Source organism: Vicia villosa, unplaced genomic scaffold, assembly GCF_029867415.1.
Source record: "Vicia villosa cultivar HV-30 ecotype Madison, WI unplaced genomic scaffold, Vvil1.0 ctg.000345F_1_1, whole genome shotgun sequence".
Taxonomy (NCBI): domain Eukaryota; kingdom Viridiplantae; phylum Streptophyta; class Magnoliopsida; order Fabales; family Fabaceae; genus Vicia; species Vicia villosa.
Genome location: NW_026705154.1, coordinates 1119103 through 1134626, shown reverse-complemented (window position 1 = coordinate 1134626; position 15524 = coordinate 1119103).

Below are 15524 nucleotides of genomic sequence, written 5' to 3'. Positions count from 1 at the left end.
GGTTCAAAATCGGAAATTAAATTCCGATTTCAATGTATAGTTTATAAATTTTGGTACGCACCGAAAATATATTTCCGATTATGAGACGCATTTAAAATATTTCGTGTGGTGCATAAGAAGAAATTTTCTTATTCACTAGTAGCTATATTGTTCAGTAGGGCCTTTTAGCCCTTTTACTCTATTACACCATGAGCATTTCTCTTCCAATCCATCGTCACTCTTTCCATTATTTAAAAGGTATTCTTATAAATTAAATATATTTTAAACTATTTATCAATAACAATTAACTAATATCAGCTAGTTTTCTAGATATTTCATTAGTGAATCACATTATATAATAAATGAGATTTCTTGTCAATCATTTAACATTACATGACCACCCTTTGACCGTCACCTCTATAAGAGAAATACACTCGCTTCCTACTCAGAAAAGTTAAGAAATGTTAAGAAAAGAAAGAAAATTGCTTTTTCATCTAACCTGTCTCTCCCTTTCACCGAACTTCCCTTGTTGGGGTTTCATTCACCGGTCTTCCTCTCTCTTTTTTACTGGTTTCTCTATTTTACTATTCAACTCCTCTTTCTCTAGTAAGTCCATCTACTTTGTCTCTCTTGCTCTTTCCATATAAACTCTTTTTTATTTACTTTTTATATAATTTTAGGTTTGGCGAAGACTAGAGTAACCTTATACGGTTTATTAGAATTGTAGACACTTTAACATTTCAATCCATATGTTATTTACACATGTTTGTCGATTTTTTCTTTGTAGGTTGAGCAAGAAGCACGCTTGAGTAGATTGAATTTTCCATTTGTTTAAGTTTCATATTTTGTCTCTTGATCTTATTTTATATCTATCATAAAATTTTACCTTTCTTATCTTCATCATGGACTTGGAACAACAGTTACCTGAGCACCCTTCGGTTCGAAAACAAGAATTGCTTAATAACTTGAACTTCCTTTCTGACCTTAATTTCATTTTTGTTAGTGCTTTTGATAATTTTCTTATACATATAATTTCAATAAATTCATTCAAACAAATTACATTTGCACATATATTTTAATGTCTTTATTTCATTTTCTGTTTATTTCTCAAATGCTTTTTACTATAGATGAGGCTTTATCTTTTCCCAGAACACATACTCGAATTTTTATTTTTATGTTCTTCACATGTACAATTTCATTGCTTATGATGCTTATTACATGTTGGCAATTGTGTGCATTTGTTTTACTTATATGGTTTCTGGTTGTTTTTTATTTTGCGCCTTCTTTTGTTTTGTTCGACGTATTTCAGAAGTTCGTGATGATGTCGAACACACTCAACTTCCTGAACACCACTCCATTACAAAATGAAATTTTTTAGCAAACCTACCTCTTATTTCAGTCCAAAATGCAGTAACATTAGGTTCTTTTGTTGCTTTGAATATAATAAATAATACTTTTTGAATGATAATATGATTGTAATATTTATCATATCTACACGATAAATTTGCAAAATGGAATGTTTGAAATAATGGTTGCTATCTTATTTAACGATGATATATCATATTTTTTAGCATATTATATACGTTATATATTGTGTATTGCCATTTCAGCCATTATCGTTGTTTCAAAAATTATGCTTTTTCCATCAAAGATAAAAAAACTGGTGGCAGACGTGTGAATGTTTTCCGCGTACATGGATATCAAAGATAAAGAATTGGTGGCGGACGTGTGAATTTTTTCCGTGTACATGCATATCAAAGATAAAGAATTGGTGGCAGAATAACATTGTTAAGTCTGAATCATTGTCAACTACACGTCATGGAATCTGCCGTAATGTTGGGTCTGAATCAGTGCCAACAAGAATTCATAGAGTCATCTGTAGAATCATCCGTTCCCATAGTGGTAAGTCTAAAATATTTTTTTAATAAATAATTCTTTTTTAACCGGATTACACCATCTAATTAATTGTTTTTATTTTGATGTGCTGTAGCCTAGTACCCTACTTTGTCTCCTGAGTAGAATGAGTTATCACCTTGTTTATATAAGGTATGTGATTGCTATATTTTTTGACTATGTAAGGCCATTATCTGGACAATTAGTTTTATAGCGTAATGGTATACCACTAGTGAGTCCATGACTATGAGTATCGCTCATCATATGTTGACAAAGATTGGAATTTTATGTTCATCAACCGTGACCTGAAGAACGACGCTGATATACGAGCTATGTGGAATACTTTTACCAGTTTTGAGGAGAAAATTCCATTCGAGCTATATGCGACTATTTTAAGATCGGTCGATGATATTATCATGTTGTTGTAACTTCCACGTGGATGTTGATTTGTAATGTTTGATATATGTTAAAATCCTTAATGTATTTCCTATATTTATGCTATGAATTGTAATTTGAGTTTGTGATATTGGTGTTATTCAATGAAGTTTTTCTTGTTTTTGTGTAGCACAAAACATGAACTATTTCTCTGGGTCAAAATCGAAAATTAAATTCCGATTTCAATGTATAGTTTATCAAATTTTGGTACGCACCGAAAATATATTTCCGATTTTGAGAGGCATTTAAAATTTTTCGCATGGTGCCTAAGAAGAAATTTTCTTATTCACTAGTAGCTATATTGTTCAGTTGGGCCTTTTAGCCCTTTTACTCTATTACACCATGAGCATTTCTCTTCCAGTCCATCGTCACTCTTTCCATTATTTAAAAGGTATTCTTATAAATTAAATATATTTTAAACTATTTATCAATAACAATTGACTAATAACTGTTAGTTTTCTAGATATTTCATTAGCGAATCACATTATATAATAAATGAGTTGTCTTGTGAATCATTTAACATTACATGACCACCCTTTCACCGTCACCTCTATAAGAGAAATACACTCGCTTCCTACTCATAAAAGTTAAGAAAAGTAAAGAAAAGAAAGAAAATTGCTTTTTCATCTAACCCGTCTCTTGTAACACCCTTCTAAACCACGTGGCAATTAATCAATTTAATCAGAGTAACATGCACAAGGGCGTCACAATTCAAGATAATTATAATAAACATCATCAGGCGTACGTCATGCATTCACTGAAGAAACATCTTAACGTAACTCATAAGGTAAATATCTCATGTTCACACAACGGAATAAATCATCATAACTAGCATTACATCATCAATGCTTTCAATCCTCAAAATAAAGTAAATAAAACAGAGTTATTATCATAAGCATTAAAACAGCGTTTCCCCCAGTGTTACATCTATCAGAGCATGACCCGACGCTAAACAACATATCGACTCATGAGCTAATCCTCACCGAGTCGGAGTCGCCATCCTCAATCTGAAAAATATAGTGTAAGGGTGAGTCTCATTCACAATTAACAAATATTATTGCATTACAAATAACAATACATCAATAGTTATATCGTTCACCCAATTCATCTATATTCAGATAGTCTATCATCCACACAATCACATAACACCAAAGCATAACAATGAAGTCCATTCAGTCATGTTATCAAATTCATGCATATGAATGCAACTGACTCTATGCATGTGGTACACAACATCACCAGTGGAAATCATCCACCGACCGATCTATCATCATCCAGATACGGCCCTGCCAGCACAGATTCCACACAATGGGAATCTTGCCCTTCACTGAATCCTCTCATCATTAGGATTCAGCCCTCATCAATGGTTATGAATGCACGCAAACATATATACAACATACTTCATCATCTTCATTCTATGAGTAACATCATCCTATACTCATTTCATCATCATCATAATCACCATCATCATTATTAAAGCATGTTCATATATACATTAACATCATTCAATATAATTCAAATCATCATTAAAACACAAGATCATATCACAAGGTTTATCCTCCTCAAATGGCACATAAAATAGGCCTACGGATCGAAAGTTACGCGTCATTGAACTTTCAAAGAAATTCACAAAACAGAATTTTTAACATGCGCAGCGACCATACGCGTATCGCCTTTACCATACGCATATCATACGCGTTTCACCAGAGTCAGAATTGCCCAGAAAAAATCTCATACGCGTATCAGCCTCTCCATACGCGTATCATCAGAACCAAATTCCTCTTGGAATTTTCTCATACGCGTATGAACATCCTCAAACGCTCCTCATACGCAAATCGCCAGTACATGGCCTTTTGGGACAGGGCAGCTGCGTATCGTACGCGTATTGCCCCTGAGAATTGTCCCTCATACGCGTATGGCCTCATCCCATACGCGTATGGCACTGTTTCATACGCGAAACACCAGAATATTTTCCAGAATCCTGCAACATCGCACCAGTCCAATTCTTACTCGTTTTCACTCATATCAGTCCACGATTTTGAGTCTAAAACAGTCCAATTTCACTCTTTCATGCCTAGGATTCATCTATACTTATTACACTATCATCCTATATCAATTCATACATCAAAAACCCAAATTCTAAATCAATTCTTGGAACCCAAAACCTAAGTCTTACATACAAATCAAATTGACTCAACAACACAGCTAATCATGCACTATCAATTTCATAATTACAATAAGAGATGGTAATTGGAAGAGTCCCCCCTTACCTTAGCCAAATTTATTGATCTTTGGTCTCTTCCTCTTTGTTCCTCTTTCACGTTCTTCGTGTTCCAACTTCTCTCTTTTCACGTTCTGTTCCTTCTTTCCCAATCATGCAATATAATAAAGCTAGATGAGAATTTGGGCAAGTTTACCAAGTGTCAAGTTTTTAGGACTCCATTCTATTTTAATTTTTTCTATTAATAGAATAGTTTCCATTATTATCTTTAATTAATTTTTTATTATTTAATTAATTATAATGACTAGATAAGTTTATAGAACAACTCAATATTTGGCCGACGGTTTAACTTTCTATTTCATATTGTACAACTATTAAATGTTTCATTTGTTTCCAAGAAAATTATTTGATTTCCCAACTCAAATCCAATGTTAACCCTACTTTCTATCTTTCTCTATCTATCGATATGCTTTCTTCTTCATCTTCTTTCTAACCACTTTCCCCCTCTCTCTTCCAACTTCTCTTTTTTCTTTTCCTGTCATGAATTAAGAATTTTTATGCCCATGTTTGTTCATCTATCCATCTTCTCTGCTGGTTTAGCTTACTTTTACAATCTTTCTCACATTTCGTCTATTTTTCAAAAATGGGTTTGTGCATCATCTCCCACCATTTGAGTTTCTTCATAGCTATTTGATTATTATTTATTAATTATTTTATGATTTTTTATTAAGATTCATGTTTAGGGTTCATGGTGCGGAGCTGTATACACCCAACACTCAAAATTTGGGTGGAGTGGTTGCATATGATGGTTTTTTTTCACCTGAGCTTAGATGGACTTTTGGATCTGCATGCCATGAATGACATAAGGCTTTTGTCTAAAGTATGGATATGATTCAGTTTTATTTTATTAAAAAATGTATGGTTAGTTGGGCTAATTTATTGCATATTAGAAAGAAATGTTTTTCAGATTTATATATGCATCAAATAAGATTAACAAGTAGCATGACTATGCGTTGTTTGTCCTGAAAAGTTTTATTACCAGCTATATTATTTTTTACAACATTTTTTGTTCGCAGCGATGAAAGGTTATATAACCAAGAACTACACGGTAATATTGGATCTGGAATTTTTGCTCTTTCATCACTTTTGTTTAAATGAATTTTTCTTCTCAAATGGATTGTTTTTTATCGCTAATTGTTCTTCATTCAACTTACATTTCTTATGGTAGTAGTAAGTTTCTATTGTCATACATGTCAAAGCTTGCATCTTGGATCTGGTTTTTTATGTTGGTTTTTCCCTTTACCTTCCCTTTATGTTGGTTATTATGAGTACACATTTTTACTGATATGACGACAAAAACTTACAAGTTAATCCAGATACTCAGTGCCACTGCAACCATTTTGTTTATCTACCTGCTTACGTTGGCTGATTTGTACGATATCACATACAATTTACATACATATTGCAAGCATACTTTATTGGAATTTTAGGTACTTCTTTCACTAACTATGAATTAAGAAATATTGTTGTTTATTTTACAGTGTATATAAATTTGTGCTCAAATCTAAAGGTTTGATGAATGAGATTAACCAAATTGTAGTGTCTATAAAGCTGTCTCTTTTGTTTTGTTCCTGAGCTTTTACTCATTCTTGCAGGGCACGATTGTGGGTACCATGGCAGACAATTGTATTTTCTATGATATCCTATGTATGCACACATTTGGCACTGCATATGTTTGGAATCGTGTTACAATTTGAAGCATGGGTGCAGTAAAATTTTTGTTACAATTTAAACATTATATCTCACAAGTTTGATCTTACTGCATTGGAGCCATTGCTTAACCTCACTTCAAAAGTCATGAACTTTTAATTTGTTCTATTAATTTATATATTTACAACTATTGTTAGAGAATTTTGGTTCTCTGCTTGAGAATATCATTTTGTTGCAAAAACTAATTGCATTTTGTTCCTTCCAAGAATACATGTACAACAGATCTACCAATGCAAAATGACTTATGTCTTTTAGAAGTTATGATATCTTTGTTAAATGTTTTAAAACTGTTCCTAAAATGTTTCAATGTACATTCTTATTTTGATACTCATTTTAGCTTTATTATGCTATGATTGTTTTTTTTCAGGGCTTAATCCAATATGTATTTGAGCTTCAAGATGGGTCTGGTGTAGTTATTGAAGGATAGAAAAACACTTAGAAAGGGGGGGTTTGAATAAGTGTAGTTTCAAAAACTCGTAAGATAAAAATAATTTGCACAAGTATTTTTATCCTGGTTCGTTGTTAACTAAACTACTCCAGTCCACCCTATACAAGGTGATTTACCTCAACTGAGGATTTAATCCACTAATCACACGAGATTACAATGGTTTTCCACTTAGACAACTTCTAAGTCTTCTAGAGTCTTCTGATCACAACCTGATCACTCTAGGAACAAATGCTTAGACACAAGCTAAGACTTTCTTAGAGTATCCTGACCACCACGTGATCACTCTAATTACAACTGCTTAGACACAAGCTAAGACTTCCTAGAGTATCCTGATCAACACTTGATCACTCTAGTTACTTACAAATTAATGTAATCAATTCTAAGAGTATTACAATTGCTTCTGAAAAGCTATAATCACAAACTGTGATATTTCTCTTACAGATTTAAGCTTAGACTCACTAAAGTATTACAACAGTAATGTAGTGAGGTTGAAGATGAAGTTTCTAAGCTTTGAGTTGAACAGCGTTTCAACAAGTTAATATTCACAGAAATTGTTAAGAATTGGTAACCTTGCTTCTCATCAGAACTTCATTTATATAGGCGTTTGAGAAGATGACCGTTGGGAGCATTTAATGCTTTGCGTATTCCGTACAGCATTGCATTTAATGTTTCACTGTTTTGTCAACTACCTCGAGCCTTGCTTTTGCTGTGACTACTGACATTGCCTTTAATAGCTTCTAACGTTCCTTTTGTCAGTCAGCGTAGCCTGCCATCTAGTACTTGATTCTGATTTGTTCTTTGTAAATACTACGTTGAAAATCATCAGAGTACAAACAGCTTGGTGCAGAGCATCTTCTGATCTTCTGATCTTGATATGCTTCTGAGCGTGATTCCATGACTTCAGTGCTTCTGCTTCTGAACTCAAGTTCTTCTGATGCTTCTAATAGACCATGTTCTGATTCTGCTTGACCATCTTCTGATGTCTTGCCAGACCATGTGCTGAAGTTGCATACTGAACCTTCTGAGTCAAAGCTTCTTAGCGCTGATTTGTGCATACTCTTTATATATTTCCTGAAAAGGAAATTGCATAGGATTAGAGTACCACATTATCTTGAGCAAAATTCATATACATTGTTATCATCAAAACTAAGATTATTGATCAGAACAATTCTTGTTCTAACAATCTCCCCCTTTTTGATGATGACAAAAACATATATAAATGATATGAATTTGCAATCAGAATAACAGACGGCAAAAGACAATTACACAGTTATAGCATAAGCATATAAACATAATGTGAATGTGTCTCCCCCTGAGATTAACAATCTTCCCCTGAGATGAATAATCTCCCCCTGAAATTAATACTAGAAGAATTTTATAAATAAAAGACTTCCCTGAGTATTTCAGTAGAGACGTTCACATATGCTTGAACTTCAGAACATTCACTGCTTCTGATTTCTGCTTCCATAGGACAGCTTCAGAACATTGAATTTCTTTAGATCCTCAGAACATTCACAGCTTCTGATTCCTGCTTCCATCGGACAGCTTCAGAACTTGAATTTCTTTAGATCCTCAGAACATTCACAGCTTCTGATTCCTGCTTCCAGCGGACAGCTTCAGAGCTTGAATTTCTTCTTACATCACTTCATGCTAGATTGTATCAGAACATTGTTGAATGTACCAGAGCATCATCAGAGCATCTCTACATCCTAAAATGTTATAGAACAAAACTAAACGACAAAAGTCAGCATGAATGAATCAGAACATAAAATGTGTTTCAGAACATATAATATGTATCAGAGCCATATAAGCCATATAAAATGTATCAGAACAAATAGACATAATGTTTCAGATCATATTCTATCATCAGAATATCTGAACATTCTTCCTTCTTGCTTCTGATTCTGAAGCTTCATAGCACTCAGCTTGCTTCAAGAATCCAAGAACTTGATTCATCTTGATGCTTATTGATCTTGAATCTTCAATTCCTGCAACAACACAACTTAGAAACATATGAAGCTTGCGGCTTCTGTTAGTAATGTGGGGGCTTTCTTTCCGGCAACTGCTAATATAAATCAAATCATTTATCACTATTTCTCCCCCTTTTTGTCATAACATCAAAAAGAATGTAAAAGATTCAGATGTAACCACAGGACAAATGGAAAGAGAAACAAATAGTTATTGATAAAAAGCAGAAGTACAAGAGTTATGCAAAAAAAAGCTTTTCATTGATTAAACCGACAGAATTACAAAAGATGTATGCTGAATAAGCAAGTGCAATAAGCAAAGAAAACTACAAAGACACAAGGACTACAACCCTAGCCTAGTCATAATCTTAGCTAGCATATCATGAATCCCAGCGTTGTTCTTGCTCTTGCTTGGTCATCAAATCTTGAAACTCTGCATGCCTGAGCAGCTCCCAGAGAAAGAAGTAAATGAATACAAAAGAGGAACTGAGAACAGTTCACCAGGAGAGAGCGTATTCTCAGATGGGCTTTCCCATAACATAGAAGTTAAGTCCTTATGGAACCTAACTTCATCCAATATCTCAAGAAAGTCTTCTTCCTTTGGACAAATGTTGATAACAGCATCAAAGAAGAGATCTGACTTGAGAAAAACTTGGAATGCCATCCCGAGATATGTTTCTCATCCTGTAACCGATTAACCCTTCCATCCGTTCTATTCAAATAGATCAGCCACTTTTGAGACTTAGTTTCTTCAACTGGTTTAAAGTTTTGATGAAGGGAACTAGGCAAAGGATTCATGATGAACGCTAGATCGATGAAGAATGAACTAGGGTTTACGCAAAAGATATTCATAGAAAAATGAGAGAAAGAAAGAGAGAGCGCAAAGATTGATTGAAGAATGCAAAGAAATGGAGAAATAAATAGAGGGAATGTGGGGAAGGAAACGTTCTAGGGAAGGGAAACGTTTGACGGATATAAAAACGAAAAAGAAAATAAAAGAAATGATGAATGGCATTTAATGTTACGTGACAAGAGGAGAGAGAAACTATGACAAATGAAGTGATAGAACAGTTACCTAGGAAAGGCGTCTCCTCAACTGCACGCATGTTTGTCCAAATAGGGTAGACACGTGTTACCATCTGGAAAGCTAGATACATCTGTATTTACTTTAAAAGATATTCTGAATCAACTTAGACAATGAAACGTTAGTAATAGCAGAATCACTACTTCTAATTGATTACAATAAGAACTTCTTATAAAAGACTAATCCAATCTCATTTCACAAGATACTCATACATAAGATCTTTTCATCTTCTCATTCTGGGCATAAATCCATACTGATATTCTTCAGAATGAACTTAAACCTATCTTCAACAAGGGGTTTTGTAAAGATATCAGCCCATTGATGGTCTGTATCCACAAAGTTTAAAGATAAGACACCCTTCTGAACATAGTCCCTTATGAAATGATGTTTAATCTCAATATGTTTAGCTTTTGAATGTAAGATAGGATTCTTAGATAAACATATAGCAGAAGTATTATCACAGAAAATAGGAATGTTACTCTCAAATATTTGATAATCTTCTAACTGACTTTTCATCCAGAGCATTTGTGTGCTACAACCAGCAGCAGCAACATATTCTGCTTCTGTTGTTGAAAGAGCAATGGTTGCTTGCTTCTTGCTGTACCAGGAGATTAGGTGACTTCCAAGAAATTGACAACTTCCAGAAGTACTCTTCCTTTCAATTCTATCTCCAGCATAGTCAGCATCACAGAATCCTACTAAGTTGTATTCTTCAGATATTCTGTAGACTAAACCAACATTAGTAGTACCTTTCAGATACCTTAGAATTCTCTTAACAGCAGTTAAGTGAGATTCTCTAGGATCTGATTGGAATCTAGCACACAAACAAACACTGAACAGAATGTCAGGTCTAGAAGCAGTTAAATATAGAAGATATCCAATCATACCTCTGTACAACTTCTGATCTACCTTCTTACTTACCTCATCCTTACCTAGTATGCATGTTGGATGCATAGGAGTTTTGGCTTCTTTGCAGTCAGAAAGATTAAACTTCTTCAGAAGTTCTTTCACATACTTGGTTTGATGAACATACGTTCCTTCTGATGTTTGATTGATTTGAATCCCAAGGAAATACTTGAGTTCTCCCATCATGCTCATCTCAAACTCAGCCTGCATAGATTCAGCAAACTCCTTTCCAAGTGTAGCATTAGATGTTCCAAAAATAATATCATCAACATATATTTGACAAATTAAAATATCCTTTTTAAATGTTTTACAGAAGAGAGTAGTGTCCACTTTTCCTCAAGTGAAGCCATTTTCCAGAAGGAAAGAACTCAAACGTTCATACCAAGCTCTAGGAGCTTGTTTCAATCCGTATAATGAATTCTTTAATTTAAAAACATGATTTGGAGACATGGAGTCTTCAAAACCAGGAGGTTGATGGACATAAACTTCTTCATCTATGTAACTGTTAGAACAAGATTTGTTCTGATCAATTATCTTAGTTTTGATGATAACAATAATATGAATTTTGCTTAAGATAATATGGTACTCTAATCCAATGCAATTTCCCTTTCAGGAAATATATAAAGAGTACGCATAATTCAGCGCTCAGAAGCTTTGTCTCAAATGGTTCAGCATGCAACATCAGAACATGGTCTGGCAAGACATCAGAAGATGGTCGAAGCAGAATCAGAACATGGGTCTATGGAAGCATCAGAAGAACAAGAGAACAGAAGCACTGAAGTTCTGATGGTATCACGCTCAGAAGCACTTCAAGGTCAGAAGATCAGAAGATGCTATGCACCAAGCTGTTTGACTCTGATGATATTCAAACGTTGTATTCACAAACATCAGATCAGAAGAAAGTACAAGTGGCAAGCTACGCTGACTGACAAAAGGAACGTTAAAAGCTACTAAAGGCTACGTCAGTAGACACAGCGTGAACAAGGCTCGAGGTAGTTGACAAAAGCGTATAACATTAAATGCGATGCTGTACGGAACACGCAAAGCATTAAATGCACTCAACGGTCATCTTCTCCAACGCCTATAAATATGAAGTTCTGATGAGAAGCAAGGTTAACGATCCTGAACAAAACAACGCTTATTAACTTGCTGAAACTCTGTTCAAATCCAAAGTTCAGAATCTTCATCAAAGCTCACTACATTGCTGTTGTAATATATTAGTGAGATTAAGCTTAAACGATTAAGAGAAATATCACAGTTTGTGATTAACGCTTTCAAGAAGCATTTGTAATACTCTTAGAATTGATTACATTAAGTTGTAAGGAACTAGAGTGATCGTGTGGATCAGAATACTCTAGGAAGTCTTAGGAGTGAACTAAGCAGATTGTAACTAGAGTGATCGTGTGGATCAGTAGACTCTAGAAAAGTCTTAGAGGGTATCTAAGCAGTGTTCCTGGAGTGATCAGTGTGTGATCAGAAGACTCTGGAAGACTTAGTTGCTGACTAAGTGGAGAACCATTGTAATCCGTGCGATTAGTGGATTAAATCCTCAGTTGAGGTAAATCATCTCTGCGGGGGTGGACTGGAGTAGTTTAGTTAACAACGAACCAGGATAAAAATAACTGTGCAATTTATTTTTATCTGTCAAGTTTTTAAAGCTACACTTATTCAAACCCCCCCTTTCTAAGTGTTTTTCTATCCTTCAATTGGCATCAGAGCGCCGGTTCTAAGGTGCAAGCACTTAACCGTGTTTAGAAAAGATTCAGGAAGAGAAAAACGCTTCAGTGAAAGATGGTTGATGAAAGTGAAAAGTCTACACCTGCATCTACATCTGGCTCTGCTGAGCAATACAACGGTAACAATGGTTATACTAGACCGCCGGTATTTGATGGTGAAAACTTTGAATACTGGAAAGATAAACTGGAAAGTTACTTTCTTGGTCTAGATGGTGATCTATGGGATCTTCTGATGGATGGTTACAAATATCCAGTAAATGCCAGAGGCGTAAAGCTGACAAGGCAAGAAATGAATGATGATCAGAAAAAGCTTTTCAGGAATCATCATAAATGCAGAACTGTTTTGCTGAATGCTATCTCTCATGCTGAGTATGAGAAGATATCTAACAGGGAAACGGCCTATGACATATATGAGTCCTTGAAAATGACTCATGAAGGAAATGCTCAAGTCAAGGAGACTAAAGCTCTAGCTTTAATCCAGAAGTATGAAGCCTTCAAGATGGAGGATGATGAAGACATTGAAAAGATGTTTTCAAGATTTCAAACTCTTACTGCTGGATTGAGAGTTCTTGACAAGGGATACACCAAGGCTGATCACGTAAAGAAGATCATCAGAAGCTTACCCAGAAGATGGGGTCCTATGGTGACTGCATTCAAGATTGCAAAGAATCTGAATGAAGTTTCTCTGGAAGAGCTCATCAGTGCCTTGAGAAGTCATGAAATAGAGCTGGACGCAAATGAGCCTCAAAAGAAAGGTAAGTCTATTGCATTAAAATCTAATATCAAGAAATGCACTAACGCTTTTCAGGCTAGAGAAGAAGATCCTGAAGAATCAGAATCTGAAGAAGAAGATGAATTGTCCTTAATCTCCAGAAGGCTAAATCAACTCTGGAAGACCAAGCAAAGGAAGTTCAGAGGCTTCAGAAGTTCAAAGAGATTTGAACGTGGAGAATCTTCTGATGACAGAAGATTTGACAAGAAGAAGGTCATGTGCTATGAATGCAATGAGCCTGGACACTTCAAGAATGAATGTCCAAATCTTCAGAAGGAAAATCCCAAGAAGAAGTTTCATAAGAAGAAAAGTCTTATGGCAACCTGGGATGAGTCAGAAGATGATTCAGACTCTGAAGATGAGCAGGCTAACTGTGCGCTGATGGCGACAGAAGATGACGGATCAGAATCTACATCAGAATCAGATTCTGAAGAGGTATTTTCTGAACTTACTAGAGATGAGTTAGTTTCCGGTCTAACTGAACTTCTGGAACTCAAGTCTCAGATTAGTCTCAAATACAAAAAGCTGAAAAAGCTGTTTGAATCTGAAACAAAGAAGCTTGAGTTGGAGAATTCTGAATTAAAAGAAAAACTTTTAAAATTATCCAATAATGTTGGATCTCCTTCTGATTCAGAAAAATCCATTCCTAGTTTAAACCATATTCTAAAAGAATATGATTTAAGTTTCAGGAAGTTCTTATCTAGAAGTATTGGCAGAAGTCAGCTAGCTTCTATGATATATGCTGTGTCTGGAAACAAAAGAGTTGGCATCGGTTTTGAGGGTGAAACCCCATACAAACTTGAACCTGTTGATGAAATGAAATTTACATACAAGCCATTGTATGATCAGTTCAAGTATGGCCACTCCCATGATATTAGGCACACTTCACATGCTCAAAGTTTTCACATAACACACACCAAAAAGCATGTGACACAACCTAGGAAATATCATGAAACTCACATTAAGAATTATCATGCTGTTCCTCCTATTGTTTACAATGTTAAACCCAAGTTCAATCAGAACTTGAGGAGAACTAACAAGAAAGGACCCAAGAAAATGTGGGTACCAAAGAAAAAGACTATTTCTTTTGCAAATCCTCTTGGCGACAAAGAAGATAAAAATCAACATGACATGTCTCCTGAACTCAAGTTGGTCTCAACACTTGAAGGGAAGAAAGATTGTCTTCCAAGTTCTGGTACTTAAATCTGTTGAAGAAACTTTGTCTGAAGGAGATCAGAAAAGATAGTTTATCAGTCTTGAAATCATTTGTCTTGTTTGTTTCTCAAGCAATGGTGTTTCGTTCTTGAGTATTCTAAATGCTCTAAATGCTACAGAATATACAAAATTGAAACATTGATTGTGGACGAATCAATAAACATCTGGTTTGATGTTAAACTTGTGTCTGATGAAACAAAGAGCTTAAGAATTTCCGCAGATACAGTTTTGTCTTATCAGAAGCTGCAGAACAAAGAAGTGAACCTCCAGAAGCTGTGTATATCAGAAGTAATGGATCAGAATCTGAAGGCGTAAAGTCTATTCTGAAATTTACAACTGTCATCTATTATCTGATGGTGAACACGTGTCTGTACGGTTTGAACAAAGCGTGCAGTTGAAAAGACGCCGACCTAGGTAACTGTTTTAAATCATTTCATTTACCACGTTCTCTCTCCTCACGTCACTCATCATTTAATAAAATTGATTTCCTTTGATTCTGGAACTGTTCAATTTATATTTCTTATTATTTTTCCTTTTCAAATCCGTCTCTATATATTCTTTTCAAATCATATCTTACATCTTTTTCGCTCCCTTGTCTCTCTCTCTCTCCTTGCATTCTCTCGTTTGAAAAGTTCTTAGCCGTTTTCTAAAAACCCTAATCGAAAACCCAGTTCGCTTTTCTTGTTCGTTTTTGTTCATTCTGCATCCATGGCTGCCTTCTCATCCCAAAATGCTGAGTCATCTGTTCCTCTTCATCTCCAAGAAGATACTTTGCAACTCACTCCTGTTGTTGCATGCTCCATTCCTAAAGATGAATTGGAAGTTCTGTGTGAACTCATGGTTAACTTTGACAACCTTGAAGAAAACCAATTTCACCTTAAAGAAGACATCATCTTTCAAGGATGGACCTCGTTGTTCGCTGAGTTCGTTGGTCCAGTTTATCCGGATCTTGTCAAGGAGTTCTGGGTACATGTTGTGGTTGCTCCAAAATCTATAATTTCTTTCGTTCATGGAAAGTTTGTCGTTATTACTGAAAACATCCTAAGAATGATGTTTGATCTGAAAAACCCTGAAGGGGTTTATGAGTTTGATCAAAGG